The sequence below is a fragment of the Triticum urartu genome, chromosome 3A (assembly GCF_056163025.1).
Source record: "Triticum urartu cultivar PI428250 chromosome 3A, HENAU_Tu73, whole genome shotgun sequence".
Lineage (NCBI taxonomy): Eukaryota > Viridiplantae > Streptophyta > Magnoliopsida > Poales > Poaceae > Triticum > Triticum urartu.
In genome coordinates, this window is record NC_141875.1 from 218,892,978 (window position 1) to 218,918,850 (window position 25,873).

Consider the following 25,873-nt stretch of genomic DNA (forward strand, 5'->3'; position numbering starts at 1 on the left):
GACAGAGCAAGACACTATTAATAATTGCGATGAATAACATTACTTACGGATAAATGGTCAAGGAAGGTGTTAAACTAGGTATTGTGTTTCTCATTCCTGTACTAGATCCACGTTGGGAGGATACGTGCATGACACCTAACAGCAACGACTGCCTCTGATACTAACTTGGCTGACTCTGTAGCATCACATGGCCTTTTTAAACCTGCCTCAAAATGGATCTCCATTCTTCCTCCTTTAGATTTTGTTAATCTGTCAAGCATTATCCCTAATGTCTATTTCCTCTTGCGTCATGGTGCTAGTTCAACAATGAATATGGAAAGTGTTAGTGTACATCAAACTATGAGAGTACATATAAAGGAGCATGCAACTGCAAGTTGACTCGGTCAGGTACTGTCTTGGTGTTGATGCTCATGAGGTTCATCTGATCTTGGCAAGTCCTGTTGTGTTAGCAGTGCTTTGGAAGTAGTGTTAGGTGTGAAGGCACCTTGGGAACTGGCCAGTTCTGGAGCAAACGAACGAGTAACTCATTGAGATGCTGGTACAGTTGAAGCGGATGATGCAACTGGTGGAGCAGGTGATACTTTGTTTGTAGATTTAGCCGGTGGACTTGGACCTTCTACTGCACTATAAGTACCAGCAGAATCTGGACGGCATATCCTTTTCCGTTTCTCCCGACGAGTAACACCACTCCCTACTATATTATTTTCCTTGCTCTTTTTTGACTTTGCCATGTGAAGCCGTACTCACAACACAAAAGAATAAAATCGCTCTTCAGAACTCATTGATGCATGATACAGACAAGCAATACTTTGATGTAAGACAACCATATGAGGATGGAATATGTAAGAAAAACAGGACGGCATGGCATATTCACAACTACGATGTGTAAACTAAGCAGAAGGATTTTCAAGAAAATAGAAATAATTCAAGCTAGACACCATATGAAAGATGCAACAAATATTACTCTACCAAGTTAAAAGTGTCTTGTCATAAGTGGCAATTCGAAAAATTAGAAGCAGTACAATGTAGAAATCAATGCAAGATGCAACCACTATCAAACTGCCATGTTAAAAGCGTCCAATCACGAGTGACTGATGCGGGATACACAACAACAGTACTTTGATGTAAGAATATGGTATGATAGATAGATGCAGTGTATTCTAGACAGAAAACGCCATGTCATATGCACATGTATAACATATAAAGTCAGCAGGTGCAATTTAATCAAAATAGAAGATATACATGCTAGACAACATATGCAACATGAAACCAATTATCACACTGTCAACTTAAAGTAAGCACCTGTGATGGTGGAGTACGGGAGATGAACTCATCATGTAGACTTAGGACTTCAACTTCATTAGCAATAGCAGTGGCAAATCTAGAGAGTCTTTGTTTGCGTCGGTGCGGAGGACCACCAACATTCCCTAACTTACTCTTTTCCTTCATATTTTCTGATATTGCCTTATGAAGTCAAAAGCACAAGAAGATGAATAAAATTAGCTCTGCATAACTGATTGATGCATGATATAGACGAACACTACTTTGATGTAAGGCAAGCGTATGATAGGAGGATGGAATATATACAAAAAAGACAGCATTTCATATTCACACGTACGATAGGAGGATGGAATATGTATGAAAAAACAGTAAGCGGAAGGCATTTCAACAAAATTAGAAGAAATGAAAGCTAGGCACCATATGAACATGCAACCAATATCACTCTATCAGGTAAAAAGTGTCTCATCGTAAGTGCCATTTCAAGAAATTAGAAGCAGTACAAGCTAGAAGACAATGCAAGATGCAACCTACATCACAGTCCCAAGTTAAATGTGTCTTATGGGTAAGTGATCGTTGCATGTATAAGTTGTAATCTATGCAGATGCAATTCAACATAATCAGAAGAAATACAAACTAGACATCATACGCAACATACAACAACATATAATAGTGCCAAGTTAGAGCAAGCACCTGTGATGGTGGAGTAGGGGAGATGTGCTCATCATGTACACGTATGTTCTAGAAACAGGAACACGTGTCATATTCATAGGCATTATGTGTAAAGCAGATGCAATTCAACAAAGTTAGAATCAATACAAGCTAGACATCATACGCAACATGCAACCACATATAATAGTGCCAAGTTAGAGAAAGCACCTGTGATGGTGGAGTTGGGAGATGTGCTCATCATCTACACAGCTACGTTGACTATCTAGCCTTGCATTGTCTTGCAAATCTTGTTGGGAGGATGGCGGAATAGAATCTGTAGAGAACCTCCATTTCAGTTGCTCGGAAGGACCACCATCATCCAATGCCTTGCCAATTTCCTTCAGCTTTATTGATTTTGCATTGTGAGGTCAAACTGACAAGAAAAAGGAATATAATTCGCTCTTCAGAACTCGTTCATGCATGATACTGACGAACACTACTCTGATGAAAGGAAAAGTCATGATACGAGGACGGAATATGTACGAAAAAATGGACGTCTTGACATATTCAAACCTATGATGTGGTAACTAACCATAAGGCACTTCAACAAATTAGAAGCAATGCAAACTAGACACCATATGAAAGGTGCAATCAATATCACTCTACCAAGTTAAAACTGTCTCGCCATAGGTGGCGTTCATCAAACTAGAAGCAATACATGCTAGAAATCATATTCAAGACGCAAACCAATATCACACTGCCAACTTAAAGGTGTTCCATCATAAGTGACTGATGCAGGATACACAAGAAGAGTAGTTTCATGTAAGAACATGGTGTGATAGACATATATAGTATGTACCAAAAACAGGAAAGCTTGTCATATTCACACGTATCATGTGTAAGCTAAGCAGATGCAATTTACACTAATTAGGAGCAATACAAGCTAGACACCATATGCAACATGCAACCAGATATCACACTGCCAAGTTAGAGTAAGCACCTCAGATGGTGGAGTAGGGGAGCAGAGAATTGGACCTTGTAATGCACTATTAGGACAAGGAGAATCGGTACAGATGCTCCATTTACGTTGCTGCAGAGGACCACCATCATCACCTTCCTTACTCTTTTCCTTCCTCTTTCTTGATTTTGCCTTGTCAAGTCAAACCCACAAGAAAAAGGAATAAATTTTTCTCTTCAGAACTCATTGATGCATGATACTGACAAACACTACTTTCATGTAAGGCAGCCGCATGATAGGTGGATGGAATATGTATGAAAAATAGGACGGCGTGACATATTGACATGTATGATGTATAAAGTGTAAACTAAGAACAAGGTGCTTGAATGTGTTAGAATCAATGCAAGCTCGAAACCATATGAAAGATGAAACAAATATCACTCTGCCAAATTAAAAGGGTGCCCTAAAAAATGTATTTGACCAAATTAGAAGGAATACATGGCAACATGCTAGAAATAATATGCAATATGCAACGAATAAAGGTGACTCGTCGTAATTGATTGATGCAGGATACAGAAGAGAGGTAGTTTCATGTAAGAACAAGGTTAACACATAGATGTAGTGTATACCAAAAATAGGAAGGCATGTCATATTCACAGGTATAATGTGTAAACTAAGCAGATGCAATTTACCCTTACTGGAAGCATTACAAGCTAGACACCGTATGAAACATGCAACCACATATCACACCGCGAAGTTAGAGCAAGCACCTGTGATGGTGGTGTGGGGGAATTGCGGTCATCAACTAGAGAGCTACGTTCACTATCTTCATTTAGCCTTGCTGTTTCTTGAGAATCACGTGGGGAGGATGACACCGCACTCTTTAAACAAGTATGGCGTCTCACAGTAACCCACTCGGGTGACTGTCTCATCATAAGTGATTGACGAGGGATACAAAAGAGCATTAGTTTGATGTACGAACATGGTTAATAGACATATGTAGTATGTATCAAAAACAGGAAGGCATGTGTCGGTGTACTAGCGTAGGGGTACCCTAGTATCCCGAACTTGTGCACGGGCAGTCGCAGCATCCCGCGGCAAGGCTTGCCGGGTGGCCGCCAAGACCCTCCGCGGCTACTTTGAAGACCATTCAAGAACAAAGTACTCAAAACAAGGCCCCGGCAAGAGGAGCTTGCCGGGAAGGCCAACCAAGGCCCCGGCAAGAGAAGCTGGCTGGGAAGGAAACAAGACCCCGGCAAGAGGAGCTTGCCGAGAAGGCCACTCAAGGCATACCAAGAAAACTTACCGCGACGCGCCTCGCGTCCCGGCAAGGACCGGTGAGCGACAAGCTCCCGGACACGCCAAGACGACGACCGCGGCAAGGTGCTTGCCGCGGGAAACCCCCACTTTGTGCCCGCGCTCCAGCACACCTGCCAACGTGTCGCTCTAGGGCCCTCCGGAGCACACGTGGCAGGGGGCCGTGCAGCTAGGGGCGCGAGGTGGCAAGCAGGCGCTGACAAGATAACCACCGTGGCAAACGGTGGCATCCCTAGCGGTCCCTTTCGGTACTGTCTAGGCGACACAGACGGGCAATTAATGCCCTTGTCCCTTGCCGCCAGGGTTAGGTATGATAACACTGTAGCAGGTAGCTGTACCTACCACAAGCACCTTTCCATTTTTGCCCTTTACCTCCGTTGCTATGTCGGTAACCCCTTGAGCATATAAAAGGAGGCCCGAGTGCAACAAGAGGGGAGGTTAGCCACTTCGTCCACTCACGCTCGGTCTTGCTAGCCGCCGGTGTGTACTGTAGCACTCCGCGCTCCCGAGCTAGAAATCAATACAACACCACAAAGCAGGAGTAGAGTTTTACGCATCCGTGCGGCCCGAACCTGGGTAAATCGCCCGCGTGCTTTGCCTCGATCTGCTCTTTGCGCGACCTCCGCCCCTGCCGAACCGAAAGGGACCCGGTCCGCCGGTCCCATAGGTGCCCGTGGATCTAGCAGCCCCGGCATCTCCTGGCGCGCCAGGTAGGGGGCGTTGAAGTTGTGTGAACCAGATCCGGCGTTCTTGCGAGCTAGATCTTCATCATCTTCATCAACATGCCGCCGAAGAAGAAAGTTTCGGAGGCAGCTGCTCCGTCCGCACCGAGCCAGCCACCGCCGGAGCAAACGGTTGGTGGGGCAGGCACCGGCGGAAGAACACGCGTCGACGAGGGGACTCACGGTGCTGCCAGGTCCCAGGACAAGGCTGCGCTGCCCCCCGGCGGCGTAGCCGGCTCCCACAATGACCGGGCGCACTCCAAGACCTCGGCGTCCGTGCATGCACCGCGCCCATCTCAGGAGGCGCGGGACCGGCAGCGTCATGGTACTCACGGTACCATGCGTTCGCTAGATCCAGATCAAGCTGGTGGATCTCGGAGCGCTCTGGACCGCCATGCACGTCAACCTGCTGACGAGTAAGGGAGATAAGTTGCCAAAGTTTGAGCAATCAGATTTTTTAAATTTCAAGTTATCTCCCTTGAACGACCGCGCTTTGTATGTAAAACCTGTGCGCGGAGGAACCAACTCGCAGCTAGCTGCGCCCTTGCGTTGTTTCGAGCTCGCTCAACAACATTAAGTGAACTGCGGCTAGTTGCTTAACTACCCGCGCCCTTGCATTGTTTCGAGCCTGCTCAACAACGTAAGTGAGCTGCGACTAGTTGCTTAACTAGCCGCGCCCTTACTTTGCTTCGAGTCCGCTCAGCAACTTAAGTGAGCTGCAACTAGTTGCGACAAGGTTTCTTGCCGGTAGCGGCACCGCCAGCAGGCTGCTGATGTTCCGCACTCAGCGCTAGCGGCTCGGGTGCCTGCACCAGCAAGTTCCCTAAAAGCATAGGGCAAAAACATACAAAGGAAGGAATCAAGTAAAGGGAGTAACGTGAGGAAGGCGACCTTGTTCTTTGGCGCGTTCGTTCCGCCAAGCATTCCAACAAGTTGACGCCGAAGTGGGAAAGCCCTTACCGGGTGAAACGAGTCACTAGGCCCGGCGATGTCTGCCTTGAGACCGAAGATGGCATTCCGGTGAGCAACTCCTGGAACATCGAGCCTCTTCGTAAGTTTTACCCGTAAGGCGCGGTTGTCGGACCCTGTCCGGCAACCACCCTTTTGTACAAAGTCTTGCCGCTGTTGCATGTGATCCTTTGTACAAAGCCGGGCGCAGATCCCGTGCATAAGTAAAGCCCGTGTGCTCCGCACATTTTGTCAATTTTATGCTTTCTATTTTCCGGCATATATGATTTGACACTTTGTGCAGCTCCTACTCCACGGTAAGCAATAGCGAGCCATAAGGCTCCATATCTGTATTTTCTCTTCTTTCTTTTTCACAAGGAAAGGAAGGCTTCCTCGCGCACAAGTTTGCCGGTGGGGGATAGGAGAAGAAAAGGGTATGGACCAGGCGTCGTTCAAGAATTTCGCCTTACCGGGAAGCAAACAACAGAAAAGATAAGTTGCCAAAGTTTGAGCAATCAGATTTTTTAAATTTCGAGTTATCTCCCTTGAACGACCGCGCTTTATATGTAAAACCTGTGCGTGGAGGAACCAACTCGTAACTAGCTGCGCCCTTGCGTTGTTTCGAGCTCGCTCAACAACATTAAGTGAGCTGCGGCTAGTTGCTTAACTAGCCGCGCCCTTGCATTGTTTCGAGCCTGCTCAACAACGTAAGTGAGCTGCGACTAGTTGCTTAACTAGCCGCGCCCTTACTTTGCTTCGAGCCCGCTCAGCAACCTAAGTGAGCTGCAGCTTGTTGCGACAAGGTTTCTTGTTGGCAGCGACACTGCCAACGGGCTGCTGACGTCCCATACTCAGCACTCGCGGCAAGCGTGCCTACGCCGGCAGGTTCCCTAAAAGCGTAGGGTAAAAGCATACAGAGCGAAGAGTCAAGTAGAGGGAAGAACACTGCAATGGCTACCCAGAATCAAGTTATATTACAAAGATAGCTTGTCGCAGCTCTAACGGATCGTTTTCATGACATAATGGGCAGTGGCAAGAAAAAAAGAAATGAGCGGCCTAATCTGCGCGATCGCCTTCGACCCGCTTGATCCCGCTCACCTTGTCCACAATGGGTGCGACAAGGGCCTTGAGCTCCTCCAGATCAGCTTCGGGCGGCAAGGACCTGAGGATGTTGGTGAGGCGGAGGCCCGGATTGCGGAAGGCCACCTTCATCAACACTTTCTCCAGGGCTCCTGCGCAGATCTCGCGCGACTCGTCAGCTAGTTGCTTCGGGATCCTCTCCCGGAGTCGCTGAAGGGCCGTCGCCACGCCCTTGAAGAACAGGACGAGCTTGGCGCTGGGTTGGAGGTTGTCGTCGGTGGAATACCCGAGATCCTCTATCCCCAGTTGCGCCAACTCCTTGTCGATGTCCGTGGCGGCGTTCACAAGGCTCTCCGTCCAGTGCGTCACGGTCTCCCTGAAGGCGTTCTGGGCGGTGGCAGCGCTCTCCAGCAGCGCCTTGTCGGCCTTGATTTCCTCCTTCAAGGCCGCCTCCCGCTCCTTGGCGCTGTCCAGAGTCTTGGTCAAAGTGGTTAGCTTCAACTCAAGATCCACGTTGGAGACCTTGGCGGCACTGAGCTCCTTGCCCTTCTCGGAGAGATCGGCCTCCAGCCGCGCCATCTTCGTCTTCAACTCCTCCTTGGCGGCCTCAGCAGCGGCGGCAGCGTCCTCCGCTTGCTTGAGGGCTCCGCCAAGCTTCTCTTCGCGCGAGGCAAGCTCCTCCTCGTGGGCGTCGAGATTGACCTTCCGCTGCGCCAGCTCGCCCTCTTCCGCGGCTAGCTTCACAGCGGCGAGTCGTTGGCGCTCTTCGGCTTCGGCCCTCTCGAGGAGGAAGGCCTTCTGCGCTTCAACGAGCCGCTCACGCTCCTCCGCTAGGGATCGGAGGGCTTCCCGGTGGAAACCCCCGAGCTCTTCCGCGCGTTTTTCAATGTCTGCCCCCGCCTTCGCAACAAGCGCCTCGCGGGACTCCAGCTTGGCTTGTCGCGTGCGGTAGAGCGACATCAACCTGCGCAGCAGCCGCTCTTCTTCAGGCTCATTGCTGCTGCCGCTTGGCGCGTCGACCAGCTTCAGCCCCGCAGAGGCGAGCACTTCTCCGTCGAAGACCTCCCCCTCGACCGGCGCTCTGGAGCTTGATGCCCAGGGAAGATTGATGAAGACGTCGTCGCCGGCCTTCAGGTAGACGCCTGGCTGGGGCTCTCCGAAGCCTGGTGCGGCCGCAGCGGCGGACGGGTCGGTGGTCGGTGTAGCGCCTGGCGCTCCTGCGGCCTCAGGGCCGTCAGCACGATCGCCGGACCCCTCGCCGGTTGCCGTGGCGTCGGCCTTGGCGGCCTCTGCGCCGGCGGCGTCGCCACCACCGGTTGCCTCGTCAGCAGCGACCTCGGCTTCCATCTGCTCCGCAGCGGGTGGATCTGTCGGCCGGAAAGAGGGGGAAGAGTCAAGCAAAATCCAGCAAAAACTCAAGAAGACCAAGAGAAGAACCCAAGGGAAGTTTCGAAGCGAGAGGAGTACCTGCAGTCGTGGTCTCCGCCGTCGGGGGGCTACTGGCGTTGTCCCTCGCCGGAGATCCCTCCCTTGCCGGAGACCTCTCCCTTGACGGAGAGCCTTCCCTTGTCGGAGAATTCTCCCTTGTCGGGGGATTCTCCCCTGGCTCCTGGTGGGGCTGCTCGGCTCCTACACAAGTCAACAAGTAGATATCAGCAAAGACAAGTACCCATGCGCGCCTCGCCGCAGAAAATAATTCACACACTTACGCTGGGGGCTGCCATGGAGGAAAGTCGCCAGGTCTGGCAAGCTTGTCTCGGGCGCGCCACCTGCTGTCGCAGTGGGCTGGTCCTCGACAACGATCACCGGGGCCTTGGCTCTCTTTGCCGCTCTCTGGGCCAGAGTCCTAAGAAGGAACAAATTCGGAGCAAAGCAAATGAGATACAAGACCAACAGCAAGAGTTGAAGAAATGCAAGTACAACAAGAGAAGCTTACTCTTCTTCCTCTTCCTCGTCGGAGCTTAACGCGGAAAAGTCGAAGCCCGGCGTGCGCCCGGCGCAATGAGGCGGAGGAGAAGCTTCCCTTGGCCGCTTGGAGGGAGCAGTGGCGGCGGCCTGAGACGACCCCGCTCCGGCTGTTGGCACGGCGCGAGTAGCGGTAGGGACTGAAGCGGTGGTCCGGCTAGACTCCGCTCCAGTTGCCGTCGTAGCACGAGGCGCTCCCGCGGCAGTGGTGTCTGTCGTGGTCGAGCGTGTCACGCGGCGCGGCGACTGTCGGCCCGCTTGCCGCTCCGCCACATCACAAGCCTTGCGGAGACGCCTTCTTGGCGGGGGTGGAGGCCCTGCTTGCGGCAAGCTGCCTGAAGGCGAGGAGGAAGAAGAGTTGATTTCCAACGAGCCGCTCGTGTCCCCGTCGGGCTCGCTCGGCTCGGCGTCATGCCTGACAAGCTCCTTCTTGCCGGCGGCGTCCCCTCGCTCGGCATGGCTTGCCGCTTCCGCTGCATCAGCCTCCTCCACAGTAAAACCGAACTCGCCCGTGGCTGCGGCTGCCGCTGCCTCCTCCATCTTGGTGGCGATGAGCGCCAACTCCGCATCCGTGGTGTCGCGGGTGAGGCCGTCCTTCTCGTCGAGACAGATTGGCACTTCCACCAAGTCATCGAAGAACTGCTGCACGACCTCGTCGGCGGGTTCCTGCCAAGTTGGCACAATTCCATGCGAGTCGCACTCCGGCATCATTGCGCGGATGCGGTCGATCTCGGAATTATTGCACAAAGGCACGACGCCCCCCGGCAACCTGAACACCTCGGGATGCTGGGGGTCATATCTGAACAGCTCCTGCAACATCGCATCGAGTTCCAGGACTGTGAAGTTGTAATTGAGGCCTGGCCGCAGCCTCATGATGTCTGCCGCGTTCTTGAACTCCCAAGTGGGCCTCCCCCGTTCCTGCAAGGGGGCGATGCGGCGGCGAAGGAAGTCTGCGCCAACAGCGCCAACAGTAAGCCCGGCAAACCTCAGGCGCAGGATCCTGGTGACGGCAATCTTCAGCCTGGCGTCCTCTGGAGCCATGTCACTCCAATCGCCGCCGCGTGCTACTGGGGCTTTGCGCTGGGAGGTGAATGGCTGCGGATCCTCTTCGTCAATCCAGCACCAATCCGCTCTCCACTCCTCCCACTTGCCGCGGAACTCTCCATCCAGATAGGTCTCCTTCATGCCGGACCTTGAGATCCAGGCAATCCCGCCGGATAGAGGCTCTCCTCTTTCTACTCGGGGTATGAAGAAGTGGCGGAAGAGGGCTACGTTGGGAAGGACCCCGACAAAGTTTTCGCAAAGGTGTGCGAAAACTGCCATTGTCAGGACGGCGTTGGGAGTGAAGTCAAGGAGATGGAACCCGTACGTATTCATGATATCGCAGAAGAAATCTGAGAAGGGCGGACAGAGCCCGCAGTAGAAGAACAGAGCAAAAAAGGGGTATCCATTCAGAGCCTTCTTCCAAGCGATGGCGGGGAGTACCTTTGTGCGCGGATGCGCGCGCGTCTCCGCCGACCAGAAGAGGTAGTACTTCTCCTTCAGCTCCTTCGCGGAAAGCCTGGGGGGGAAGACTGCCCGCTCCTTCCGCAGCGTCGCGAGCCGCTGTGCCTCGGTCGACTTCACGGCCTTCCCCTTGTCGGCTTTCGGAGCCATGGCGGAAGCAGTGGAGGAGGCCGACGGCGTTGGTGATGCTGGCAGCGATGGGGAGCGGGGCGCTGCTCTCTCTCTTTGCTCTGGGAAGGCGAGGGAGCGGCGGAGGTTTCTGAGATTGGAAACAGCAACGGGCGAATGTGCGAACCGCCCCCATTTCCTCTGCTTATAAAAGGGGAGGGGGGCGGACGTTCCGCATTTCCGAATAAAAAAACCACCCATGATCTCGCCCGCGACGCCGCATTCGACGCTTGCCGTTCCGGGCATGCGCGGTAGAAGCGGAGAGATGTGCGGCATGACCTAGGCCGCGCGTGCCCGTGCACTGTTTTGGGCCTGGCCCAACAGCGCTCGGCACCGTGTCTAGCCCAGGCCCGGGGGCTCCTGTCGGTGTACTAGAGTAGGGGTACCCTAGTATCCCGAACTTGTGCACGGGCAGTCGCAGCATCCCGCGGCAAGGCTTGCCGGGTGGCCGCCAAGACCCTCCGCGGCTACTTTGAAGACCATTCAAGAACAAAGTACTCAAAACAAGGCCCCGGCAAGAGGAGCTTGCCGGGAAGGCCAACCAAGGCCCTGGCAAGAGAAGCTGGCCAGGAAGGAAACAAGACCCCGGCAAGAGGAGCTTGCCGGGAAGGCCACTCAAGGCATACCAAGAAAACTTACCGTGACGCGCGTCGCGTCCCGGCAAGGCCCGGTGAGCGACAAGCTCCCGGACACGCCAAGACGACGACCGCGGCAAGGAGCTTGCTGCGGGAAACCCCCACTTCGTGCCCGCGCTCCAGCACACCTGCCAACGTGTCGCTCTAGGGCCCTCCGGAGCACACGTGGCAGGGGGCCGTGCAGCTAGGGGTGCGAGGTGGCAAGCAGGCGCTGACAAGATAACCACCGTGGCAAACGGTGGCGTCCCTAGCGGTCCCTTTCGGTACTGTCTAGGCGACACAGACGGGCAATTAATGCCCTTGTCCCCTGCCGCCAGGGTTAGGTATGATAACACTGTAGCAGGTAGCTATACCTACCACAAGCACCTTTCCATTTTTGCCCTTTACCTTCGTTGCTATGTCGGTAACCCCTTGAGCATATAAAAGGAGGCCCGAGTGCAACAAGAGGGGAGGTTAGCCACTTCGTCCACTCACGCTCGGTCTTGCTAGCTGCCGGTGTGTACTGTAGCACTCCGCGCTCCCGAGCTAGAAATCAATACAACACCATAAAGCAGGAGTAGGGTTTTACGCATCCGTGTGGCCCGAACCTGGGTAAATCGCCCGCGTGCTTCGCCTCGATATGCTCTTTGCGCGACCTCCGCCCCTACCGAACCGAAAGGGACCCGGTCCGCCGGTCCCATAGGTGCCCATGGATCTAGCAGCCCCGGCAGCATGTCATTATCAAAGGTATAATGTGTAAAGTAAGCAGATGCAATTTAACCAAACTGGAAGCAATACAAGCTAGACACCATATGCAACATGCAACCACATTTGACAGCGCGAAGTTAAAGCAAGCACCTGTGATGGTTGTGTGTGGCAATTGAGATCATCAACTGCAGAGCTACGTTTACTGTCTCCAACTGCTGAAACTGCATCCTTTAGAGCGCTGAAAAGCTTAGTGCTTATCTTCGAATTACACTGGAGCAACTTCTGTCTTTTCTTTTCAACATTCATCAACACTGCGTCAGAGTCTAAAATACCCATGCATAAAAAAACAATAGTGTGAGTATGGGTGAAGTGTGTGCACAATTAGTACAGTGTAAAGGTAGCAGATAGCAGGTCGGTGAGAAATAAATGATGGGAGACATATGATAGCTCTACAACATGCATGGCACACTAAATTACTACAGGATTCTATGAAAATAACATTCGACTGAAAACAAATAGGTCAGTCCATTTTTTTCTACACTGTCCGATGTACAAAGAATGGGCAGATCGCCTTCATCTACCTCCAGCCAGTCAGTGTTGACGATCTTCCTCGAAACGGCAGCGACCACTGGCCCAGTCCCCTGCCTGCGCCCTCCCCTCGACCTCGCCGCACCGCCGTGCTTGGCACCACCCCGGGCAATCCATTCAAGCCCCGCCGACCTCCAGATCGGGCGCAAGCAGCTCCTGCGCCCCACACCCCTATGATAGACAACGATGCGCCGCTTCCCCGGTGAACATGCGGACTAGGTGCTCCGCGCCCCTAAGCAGGTGCTGCTTCTTTTAATTGCGGTTCGACTGACCCTAAATTGAAATCCAGGCGGGCTATTGACCTCTAGCAAAGGTGAAATAGTAAAGGGTGGAAACCTTGTGCATTTAGTATCACGAAGAAGATGCAGAAAGAAGCGCTCAACTAGTTTCTTTCATGGGATGAATACGGTGTGAGCAGAGACATAAGGTTTGCACGAATAAGGGAAGAGGAGTACCTTTTTCTGCTGGCAGTGTTGTGTCCTCCTTCTTTTTTTCCAACGATCTTCTTGTGGTTCACTTGAAACAAGAAGTTGTGGAGGACGATGCAGCCTTGGACGAACCCATGGCCAAGTTGTTGAGTGTGGTGCGGTGGCCGTCTGTCGGCAGCGGGGAAGCAGATCCGAGGCGGCGAACGATGGCGTAGCGGGAATAGCTCCGGTGCGGTGGACGGTTGCAATAGTGGAGCGGTAGCAGTGAGGCACAGGATGGCGTGGTCAGAGTAGTTCTAGTATGGCGCACGTCGGCGTCGGTGTCATGGAGGCAGCTCTACCTCGGCTTCAGCTGCTAAGTCCTTGAGGGCGTTGTGGTTGCGGTTGCGTTGGACGATGACATCAGGGTACCGGCTCCGGCGTGATGGAGGAGGGCGGCGGTGGATTGGGCGCTATGGGGTGGAGGACGGAGGAGGCTAGGGTTTCGCGGCTGGTGGAGAGGGTGTTTTGGCGCCCACGGAGTATGAATGGGGAAACGGAGGGAGGCGGGAAAGTTAAGGGGGAACAATGTTTCGGTTTGGGACGCGCTTGTTTGAAATTTGGGGAAAGTTACAAACTTTGCCCACATCTAAAATTTTGGACGTATTGCGGGTTGGGGGTAGGACAGTAATCTCAGGTGTCCCAAATGTGGGCGGGATAGATTTCGGCCGAGCGCATGGGTGTTTAGGCGCCCACGACGTATGAATGCCTCTCGGAGGCGGTTGAGACTGGCGTCTTGGTGAAGTTACAAACCTACCCCAGTTTAGACCTTTGGACATCGGGCCGATTGGCTACACGGGCCAGAGTCAGGACAGTAATTTCCTACCACCAAACATTAGTCTTGCGCGGTTTTGGGTGACCAGAGGCCTATTTGGCTCTTCGTTCAATATTTGGGAGCAAAAGCATTAACGTTTTCGGTTCTCTTGAATTGAACATTCAGGATTTGTCAAACTTCACAAATATTTACTCTTGAAAATCCTAAAGCTACGATTATTTTGGAATGGAGGTGGTACATTTGAATATACATTGTACACGAGTATATATCAAAAAATATGCAACTTACCTCAGTTCATGCATGGTTCTAGATATAATCTCCTGGCTGCAAAAAAAGTTAGACATGCGTATGAATATATACAGCATGTTCAAATGCAACAAAAATTGATGCCCCCTTTTACATCTGATTTACAAATGCCATTATCTCGGGTTCAAATAGATGAATGCACTTCCTATGAATTCGAATCTTCGAAACCCTCTTTATGTAGAATTCGAATCTTCGAAACCCTCTATTTCATAGCTAGCAATTTGGAATGTATCCATGCAAGTGACAAATGTATAAAGTGCTTCACACTAACAACATGGAGTGCACTAATTAATGTTTATATATGAATTGCAAAAGCATCCATTGCGTGTATTTCAAACCACTCTCGCTCTATGGATCAATAAGATGAAATAAACACATGCACATGCTAGAATTCAATAGAGTATGGGTGTCTGATAGACCGATTTTCATCCATACACAATTTGCAAAATTCATGATCTCATCCAAAAATAATAATTCCATTTATATTTTAATTTAATGCGCAGAACCGCCTTTTACATGTAGATGCACTATGCCTCGGCCCGTTCTCACAAACGCTCTATATATCGCTCTATCTACCGCATAAGTGCACACACTTTATATGCATCGACATTTCTCTTTCACACATGATCACAATCTCTCTCGGGGTGTCGGGGTGTCTCACGCACATGCTCTCTCTCTCTCTATCTCTCTCTGACTACTATGTACCACTCTTTTCACTAATCTCAGTTGGAAAACACTATTTCTCTCACATGCATATATACACACGCACGGTCTCTACTAGCCCTCTATACGCACATATATATATATATATATATATGTGCCTATGTGTCTCCGGCACACACATTATCTTTAGGCCTCTCTCGCACACATTGCCCCCCCAGACACACCTCTCTCTTAGTAGTTGGCAGATATGATTCCATCATATCATTCGGTAGGATATCCCTGACTGTTAGGCTGGATGGTAATACGAGGCAATGTTTTACCCTAGTTCGGACTCTTGCAGTTGAGGAAAAAGCCTACTCCTGGTACTGTATATTAGTGATAGGGATGTGTACAAAGTACACGTGAATACCAGGCATTGTGTGTGTGTGTATACTATCGACGAACTAGCCCCCAAGCTTCTATAACATACTGGGGCCTAGGGTTACAAATCATATATAGTCGGCTTATCACCAGTGGGGATAGAGTCCTCCGTGACTCTGGTAGCTAGCTTCGTGTTGTACGCCGAGTCCTCCACATGGCTCTTCGTATAACGCATCTCGATCCAACCTATGTGGCGTAGGATGGAACCGACCCATGAGTCCTCATGTTGACCCACCACAACTAGAAATGATGTGCCCACCACACCACACACGCAATCGGCCACTAAGAAAATAAGCATATACAATAGTACAATGTTATACATGAAAGTTAATTGCATGGTGCATCCAAAAATATTTGTTCTGCATTGTGAATGTTTATATATTCTCCTAAAATATTAGTCACGGGAAAGAGAAACGAAGGGCATATCTCTCCTTGTCTCCATCAGACATCCCCTCTTTCTACACCACTTTCACGTACGCACACAAACTATCTCTCGGCCCTCTAAAAGTATGCATGCCCACGACAAATTCACGCATGATGGTCACTGTATTTCAAGCTAAAGCATTATACGGTCACTGGAGTTCAGAATATGCTCATTATGGTCACCGTATACATTCTCGTGGTGATCATACGGTATCTAGCTCACGATACGTCTCCGTATTTTCTTGATGACACCGACGGACTTTGCATTTGATGCGTGCTCCGTATTTTGTTGACGACAGTTACGGTCATTGTATTTGAAGCGAAAGCACGATATGGTCACTCGACTTCAGAATAAGCTCATCACGGTCACCACATACATTATGTCGTGCTAACCAACATGTGGTTGGATGGTTAGGAGGATAGTGGTTTCTCGAGCCCACCAGGGTTAAAGTCCCGGTGCTCGCATTTATCCTGGGTTAATTTTAGTATTTTCCGGTGATGTGCGTTCAGTGGGATGAGACGTTCCACTCGACTACGAGGCACCTATGGTGACTTCATAAAATCTCAAGATCATATGCTGGCTCACTCTCTCGAAGGTGCTCATAGGGGTAGGGTGTGCATGTGTGCGCTTACAGCGGTGAGTGCTTGCACGGATTTATGAGCCCTTGCGTCTGTATCGTGTTAAAAAAATACATGTCATGCTTATACGGTCACTGGATCACCCGTACAACTCCGTATTTTTGTTGATGACACAATCAATTGACCAGTCAAACGTTCCACGTGGCGCAACTAGTGTTGCACCATCGGGGCACGTAACCGTGGGGCCCACCTGTCAGCCCATATATGAAAGAAAGAAATGGTAGTTTGAGTCTGTACTGTGTTAATAAAATACATTTTAGGGTGATCATACGGTCACTGGCTCACCATACAGCTCTGTAATTTGTTGATGACACGATCAATTGACCAGTCAAACGGTCCACATTCAGAAGCGCACATTACCATAGGTCCCACCCATCAGCGCGTATATGAAGGACAGAAAGGGTAATAAATTAGTGGTCAGTGGGTACTCGAAGTCGTGAGACCTCTAGTTGGCAGTCGCCGGTGGTGGGGGGCACATTGATTGGGCGGTGGTGTGGGGATCGTTGGAGAAAAAGCTCGGCGCGGGGGGGCCTAGAGGGATGGCCGGTGCGGCGGGGGACCGGCGGTGGGGAGTGGTTTCGGGGCGGGCGGGGAGGCGGGGGCCGGTGGTTCGTCCGGTGGTGGCTGGCGGCTCAGGGGGTGGAGTTTGATGATAAACTGCAGGCCCTTGATTTCGTATCCAATGGCCGGAAAATCTAATAACCAGAGATGAAAAAGTTAGTTGACTGACGTGTAGCCTCTCCCCGCACATACACATGCACGCACACAAGCCACGCACACATGCAGGCGTGCAACACTGACACGTACACATGCACTCACAAACACACGCACGTACGCACACATGCATGCAACACTGAAACGTACCCTTGCACGCACGCAACACTCGCACGCCTGCATGCACACATCACACGACGCAAGACACACACTCAACCTATACGTGCATGCACCCTTTGTTAAAGACATGGATTGTTACGGGTATTAATCAATCTTATCTATGATAAGCAGAACATTGATGTTTGCAGCGGTGTAGCTGGTCGTAATAGGAGTATCATAAGCGGTATCATGCATGACAACTAGACTTTTTGGATGATGTTGCACACAATTAAATGAGGAAGGAAAGGATGTGGTATCATATCATGATACCGTATCATATTAAATGTTGTACCACTTTGTGTCATGCATGACAATTAATAAGACAACCTAAGATACTAACTTATGATACTATGCATTACGGAGGTAGTATCATATACTAGTATCATATGCATGATACTAGTATATGATACTCCCCATTACAACCAACCTTATGAATCACAACGTGTCGAACGGGCTATCAACATAGTAGGCTTATCTACATGAAAAGGATGACGTCACACTCAATGAACAATCATCGTTTATGAAATTCCTGCTTCTGACCGCCCTGGCCCACCAAACGTTCCTCTGCTGTGTGCTGCCTGTGTTGGGTCACTAACATGCAAGCCATGTACCGAAAGAGCCCACACATCAGTGGAAGAACGGGGCGGTGTCCTACGTCAGAGTCGAGGGCGCCACTCGCTGCACGCCCGACTGAACAGGCCTCCTTGCCGCATTCAAACGCCCCCGTGAAACCCGCCCGTGTGGAAGCCGAGAAACCCACTCTGGACACACATCCGTTCATGACCGGGCTGGCATTAAACGCAACGCCGGCCGAGCTCCTCCCGCCCGCCGTCTATTTAATCTCCTATTTAAATGAGGCCAAATGCCGGCCTAGAATCGCACACCTCCGCCGCTCCCCTATCTCCTCCTTCACCATTTTGTCCACTCTTACAATGGCTTACAAAGAGTAGTTATTCTGCACAAGCCATTTGCCTAGGTTTGTATCTCTCACACACACCCACGTAGGTGGGGACGTGCACGAAGAGAAGAGGTGCACGCACGACGCACATACTCCTGTCTCTTTCCCAACCACACCCGCGTGGGTACACGGTGGAGCTCGTTTCTGTACAAAAAGGCAGCCCACGTGGTAATCTGGCCGTGTACTGGTTCCACTTGGTGGAGGGAGGATCGTCTACCACGGTTGAACAAACAAATTTCGACCTGACGCGTTATGTTAAAAAGGAGGCAAACCATGTGGGGCCTACCTTAGAGGCAAGGCTCAATGAAGGAGTCCTGGATTAGGGGGTCTCCGGACAGCCGGACTAACTCCATTGGCCGGACTATTAGGCTATGAAGATACAAGATTGAAGACTTCGTCTCGTGTCCGGCTGGGACTCTACTTGGCGTGGAAGGCAAGCTAGGCAATACGGATATGGATATCTCCTCCTTTGTAACCGACCTTGTGTAACCCTAACCCTCTCCGGTGTCTATATAAACCGAAGGGTTTTAGTCCATAGGACAACAACTATAACATACAATCATACCATAGGCTAGCTTCTAGGGTTTAGCCTCTCTGATCTCATGGTAGATCTACTCTTGTACTTGAAGGAAATATGCCCTAGAGGCAATAATAAAGTTATTATTTATTTCCTTATTTCATGATAAATGTTTATTATTCATGCTAGAATTGTATTAACCGGAAACATAATACATGTGTGAATACATAGACAAACAGAGTGTCACTAGTATGCCTCTACATGACTAGCTCGTTGATCAAAGATGGTTAAGTTTCTTAACCATATACATGAGTTGTCATTTGATTAACGGGATCACATCATTAGGAGAATGATGTGATTGACTTGACCCATTCCGTTAGCTTAGCACTTGATCGTTTAGTTTGTTGCTATTGCTTTCTTCATGACTTATACATGTTCCTATGACTATGAGATTATGCAACTCCCGTTTACCGGAGGAACACTTCGTGTGCCACCAAATGTCACAACGTAACTGGGTGATTATAAATGTGCTCTACAGGTGTCTCCAAAGGTACTTGTTGGGTTGGCGTATTTCGAGATTAGGATTTGTCACTCCGATTGTCGGAGAGGTATCTCTGGGCCCACTCGGTAATGCACATCACTATAAGCCTTGCAAGCATTGCAACTAATGAGTTAGTTGCGGGATGATGTATTACGGAATGAGTAAAGAGACTTGCCGGTAACGAGATTGAACTAGGTATTGAGATACCGACAATCGAATCTCGGGCAAGTAACATACCGATGACAAAGGGAACAACGTATGTTGTTATGTGGTCTGGCCGATAAAGATCTTCGTAGAATATGTAGGAGCTAATATGGGCATCCAGGTCCCGCTATTGGTTATTGACCAGAGAGGTGTCTCGGTCATGTGTACATAGTTCTCGAGCCCGTAGGGTCCGCACGCTTAACGTTCGTTGACGATATAGTACTATATGAGTTATGTATGTTGATGACCGGATGTTGTTCGGAGTCCGGGATGAGATCACGGGACATGACGAGGAACTCCAGAATGGTCCATAGATAAAGTTTGATATATGGGATAGTAGTGTTTGATCTACGGAAGGGTTCTGGAATTCACCGGAAGGGGTTCCGGATGTTTCCCGAAATGTTTGGGCACGAGAACACTTTATCTGGGCCAAAGGGGAAAGCCCCCAAGGCTTTTGGAAAGTGCAAAAGGAAGTTTTGCGGAGACCAGAGGCTAGACGCCAGGAACCCTGGCGTCTAGGGGGTAGACGCCGGGAACCCTGGCGTCTAGCCCTGGAGTCCGAGAAGGACTCTTGCCTTTCGGGTGAAACCGACTTTGAGGAGGCTTTTACTCCAAGTTTCGACCCCAGGGCTCAACATATAAATAGAGGGGTAGGGCTAGCACCAAAGACAGATCAAGAAACACCAAGCCGTGTGCCGGCAACCCCGTCCCCTCTAGTTTATCCTCCGTCATAGTTTTCATAGTGCTTAGGCGAAGCCCTGCGGAGATTGTTCTTCACCAACACCGTCACCACGCCGTCGTGCTGTGGGAACTCATCTACTACTTTGCCCCTCTTGCTGGATCGAGAAGGCGAGGACGTCACCGAGCCGAACATGTGCAGAACTCGGAGGTGCCGTGCTTTCGGTACTTCGATCGGTCGGACGTGAAGACGTACGACTACATCAACCGCATTGATATAATGCTTACACAAACGGTCTACGAGGGTACGTAGACAACACTCTCCCCTCTCGTTGCTATGCATCACCATGATCTTGCGTGTGCGTAGGAAATGTTTTGAAATTACTACGTTCCCCAATAGTGGCATCAGAGCCTAGGTTTTATGCGTTGATGTTGTGCACGAGTAGAACACAAGTGAGTTGTGGGCGATATAAGTCATACTGCTTACCAGCATGTCATACTTTGGTTCAGCGGTATTGTTGGATGAAGCGGCCCGGACCGACATTACGCGTACGCTTATGCGAGACTGGTTCTACCGACGTGCTTTGCACACAGGTGGCTGGTGGGTGTCAGTTTCTCCAACTTTAGTTGAACCAAGTGTGGCTACGCCCGGTCCTTGCAAAGGTTAGAACAGCACCAACTTGACAAACTATCGTTGTGGTTTTGATGCGTAGGTAAGAACGGTTCTTGCTTAAGCCCGTAGCAGCCACGTAAAACTTGCAACAACAAAATAGAGGACGTCTAACTTGTTTTGCAGGGCATGTTGTGATGTGATATGTTCAATACATGATGCTAAATTTTATTGTATGAGATGATCATGTTTTGTAACTGAGTTATTGGCAACTGGCAGGAGCCATATGGTTGTCACTTTATTGTATGCAATGCAATTGCGCTGTAATGCTTTACTTTATCACTAAGCGGTAGCGATAATCATGGAAGCATAAGATTGGCGAGATGACAACGATGCTACGATGGTGATCAAGGTGTCGCGCCGGTGACGATGGTGATCATGACGGTGCTTCGGAGATGGAGATCACAAGCACAAGATAATGATGGCCATATCATATCACTTATATTGATTGCATGTGATGTTTATCTTTTATGCATCTTATCTTGCTTTGATTGATGGTAGCATTATAAGATGATCTCTCACTAAAGTTCAAGATAAAAGTGTTCTCCCTGAGTATGCACCGTTGCCAAAGTTCGCCGTGCCCAGACACCACGTGATGATCGGGTGTGATAAGCTCTACATCCATCTACAACGGGTGCAAGCCTGTTTTTGCACACGCAGAATACTCAGGTTAAACTTGACGAGCCTAGCATATGCAGATATGGCCTCGGAACACTGAGACCGAAAGGTCGAGCGTGAATCATATAGTAGATATGATCAACATATTGATGTTCACCATTGAAAGCTACTCCATTTCACGTGATGATCGGTTATGGTTTAGTTGATTTGGATCACGTGATCACTTAGAAGATTAGAGGGATGTCTTTCTAAGTGGAAGTTCTTAAGTAATATGATTAATTGAACTTAAATTTATCATGAACTTAGTACATGATAGTATTTTGCTTGTCTATGTTGATTGTAGATAGATGGCCCGTGCTGTTGTTCCGTTGAATTTTAATGCGTTCCTTGAGAAAGCAAAATTGAAAGATGATGGTAGCAATTGCACGGACTGGGTCCGTAACTTGAGGATTATCCTCATTGCTGCATAGAAGAATTACGTCCTGGAAGCACCGCTAAGTGCCAAGCCTGTTGCAGGAGCAACACTAGATGTTATGAACATCTGGCAGAGCAAAGCTGATGACTACTCGATAGTTCATTGTGCCATGCTTTATGGCTTAGAACCGGGTCTTCAACGACGTTTTGAACGTCATGGAGCATATGAGATGTTTCAGGAGTTGAAGTTAATATTTCAAGCAAATGCCCGGATTGAGAGATATGAAGTCTCCAATAAGTTCTATAGTTGCAAGATGGAGGAGAATAGTTCTATCAGTTAACATATACTCAAAATGTCTGGGTATCATAATCACTTGACTCAACTGGGAGTTAATCTTCCTGTTGATAGTGTCATTGACAGAGTTCTTCAATCACTGCCACCAAGCTACAAGAGCTTCGTGATGAACTATAACATGCAAGGGATGGATAAGACGATTCCCGAGCTCTTCGCAATGCTAAAGGCTGCGGAGGTAGAAATCAAGAAGGAGCATCAAGTGTTGATGGTCAATAAGACCGCCAGTTTCAAGAAAAAGGGCAAAGGGAAGAAGAAGGGGAACTTCAAGAAGAACAGCAAACAAGTTGCTGCTCAGGAGAAGAAACCCAAATCTGGACCTAAGCCTGAAACTGAGTGCTTCTACTGCAAGCAGACTGGACACTGGAAGCGGAACTGCCCCAAGTATTTGGCGGATAAGAAGGATGGCAAGGTGAACGAAGGTATATGTGATATACATGTTATTGATGTGTACCTTACTAGAGCTCGCAGTAGCACCTGGGTATTTGATACTGGTTCTGTTGCTAATATTTGCAAGTCGAAACAGGGACTACGGATTAAGCGAACACTGGCAAAGGACGAGGTGATGATGCGCGTGGGAAATGGTTCCAAAGTCGATGTGATCGCGGTCGGCACGCTACCTCTACATCTACCTTCGGGATTAGTTTTAGACCTAAATAATTGTTATTTGGTGCCAGCGTTGAGCATGCACATTATATCTGGATCTTTTTTGATGTGAAACAGTTATTCATTTAAATCATAGAATAATGGTTGTTCTATTTATATGAGTAATATCTTTTATGGTCATGCACCCTTGAAGAGTGGTCTATTTTTGATGAATCTCGATAGTAGTGATACACATATTCATAATGTTGAAACCAAAAGAGGCAGAGTTGATAATGATAGTGCAACTTATTTGTGGCACTGCCGTTTAGGTCATATTGGTGTAAAGCGCATGAAGAAACTCCATACTGATGGACTTTTGGAATCACTTGATTATGAATCACTTGGTACTTGCGAACCGTGCCTCATGGGCAAGATGACCAAAACGCCGTTCTCCGGTACTATGGAGAGAGCAACAGATTTGTTGGAAATCATACATACAGATGTATGTGGTCCGATGAATGTTGAGGCTCGTGGCGGATATCGTTACTTTCTCACCTTCACAGATGATTTAAGCATATATGGGTATATCTACTTAATGAAACATAAATCTGAAACATTTGAAAAGTTCAAAGAATTTCAGAGTGAAGTTGAAAATCATCATAACAAGAAAATAAAATTTCTACGATCTGATCATGGAGGAGAATATTTGAGTTACGAGTTTGGTCTACATTTGAAACAAAGCGGAATAGTTTCGCAACTCACGACACCCGGAACACCACAGCGTAATGGCATGTCCGAACATTGTAATCGTACCTTACTAGATATGGTGCGATCTATGATGTCTCTTACTGATTTTCCGCTATCGTTTTGGGGTTATGCTTTAGAGACGGCCACATTCACGTTAAATAGGGCACCATCGAAATCTGTTGAGACGACGCCTTATGAACTGTTGTTTGGCAAGAAACCAAAATTGTCGTTTCTTAAAGTTTGGGGCTGCGATGCTTATGTGAAAAAGCTTCAACCTGATAAGCTCGAACCCAAATCGGAGAAATGTGTCTTCATAGGATACCCAAAGGAGACTGTTGGGTACACCTTCTATCATAGATCCGAAGGCAAGACATTCGTTGCCAAGAATGGATCCTTTCTAGAGAAGGAGTTTCTCTCGAAAGAAGTGAGTGGGAGGAAAGTAGAACTTGATGAGGTAACTGTACCTGCTCCCTTATTGGAAAGTAGTTCATCACAGAAACCGGTTTCTGTGACACCTGCACCAATTAGTGAGGAAATTAATGATGATGATCATGGAACTTCAGATCAAGTTATTACTGAACCTCGTAGATCAACCAGAGTAAGATCCGCACTAGAGTGGTACGGTAATCCTGCTCTGGAATTCATGCTACTAGATCATGATGAACCTACGAACTATGAAGAAGCGATGGTGAGCCCAGATTCCGCAAAATGGCTAGAAGCCATGAAATCTGAGATGGGATCCATGTATGAGAACAAAGTGTGGACTTTGGTTGACTTGCCCGTTGATCGGCAAGCAATTGAGAATAAATGGATCTTCAAGAAGAAGACCAACGCTGACGGTAATGTTACTGTCTACAAAGCTCGACTTGTTGCAAAAGGTTTTCGACAAGTTCAAGGGATTGACTACGATGAGACCTTCTCACCCGTAGCGATGCTTAAGTCTGCCCGAATCATGTTAGCGATTGCCGCATTTCATGATTATGAAATTTGGCAGATGGATGTCAAAACTGCATTCCTGAATGGATTTCTGGAAGAAGAGCTGTATATGATGCAACCGGAAGGTTTTGTCGATCCAAAGGGAGCTAACAAAGTGTGCAAGCTCCAGCGATCCATTTATGGACTGGTGCAAGCCTCTCGGAGTTGGAATAAATGCTTTGATAGTGTGATCAAAGCATTTGGTTTTGTACAGACTTTTGGAGAAGCCTGTATTTAGAAGAAAGTGAGTGGGAGGTCTGTAGCATTTCTGATATTATATGTGGATGACATATTACTAATTGGAAATGATATAGAATTTCTGGATAGCATAAAGGGATACTTGAACAAAAGTTTTTCTATGAAAGACCTCGGTGAAGCTGCTTACATATTGGGCATCAAGATCTATAGAGATAGATCAAGACGCTTAATTGGACTTTCACAAAGCACATACCTTGACAAAGTCTTGAAAAGGTTCAAAATGGATCAAGCAAAGAAAGGGTTCTTGCCTGTGTTACAAGGTGTGAAGTTGAGTAAGACTCAATGCCCGACCACTGCAGAAGATAGAGAGAAGATGAAAGATGTTCCCTATGCTTTAGCCATAGGCTCTATCATGTATGCAATGCTGTGTACCAGACCTGATGTGTGCCTTGCTATAAGTCTAGCAGGGAGGTACAAAAGTAATCCAGGAGTGGATCACTGGACAGCGGTCAAGAACATCCTGAAATACCTGAAAAGGACTAAGGATATGTTTCTCGTTTATGGAGGTGACAAAGAGCTCATCGTAAATGGTTACGTTGACGCAAGCTTTGACACTGATCCGGACGATTCGAAATTGCAAACCGGATACGTGTTTTTATTAAACGGTGGAGCTGTCAGTTGGTGTAGTTCTAAACAAAGCGTCGTGGCGGGATCTACGTGTGAAGCGGAGTACATAGCTGCTTCGCAAGCAGAAAATGAAGGATTCTGGATGAAGGAGTTCATATCCGATCTAGGTGTCATACCTAGTGCATCGGGTCCAATGAAAATCTTTTGTGACAATACTAGTGCAATTGCCTTGGCAAAGGAATCCAGATTTCACAAGAGAACCAAGCACATCAAGAGACGCTTCAATTCCATCCGGGATTTAGTCCAGGTGGGAGACATAGAAATTTGCAAGATACATACGGATCTGAATGTTGCAGACCCGTTGACTAAGCCTCTTCCACGAGCAAAACATGATCAACACCAAGCCTCCATTGGTGTTAGAATCATTAATGTGTAATCTAGATTATTGACTCTAGTGCAAGTGGGAGACTGAAGGAAATATGCCCTAGAGGCAATAATACAGTTATTATTTATTTCCTTATTTCATGATAAATGTTTATTATTCATGCTAGAATTGTATTAACCGGAAACATAATACATGTGTGAATACATAGACAAACAGAGTGTCACTAGTATGCCTCTACTTGACTAGCTCATTGATCAAAGATGGTTAAGTTTCCTAACCATATACATGAGTTGTCATTTGATTAATGGGATCACATCATTAGGAGAATGATGTGA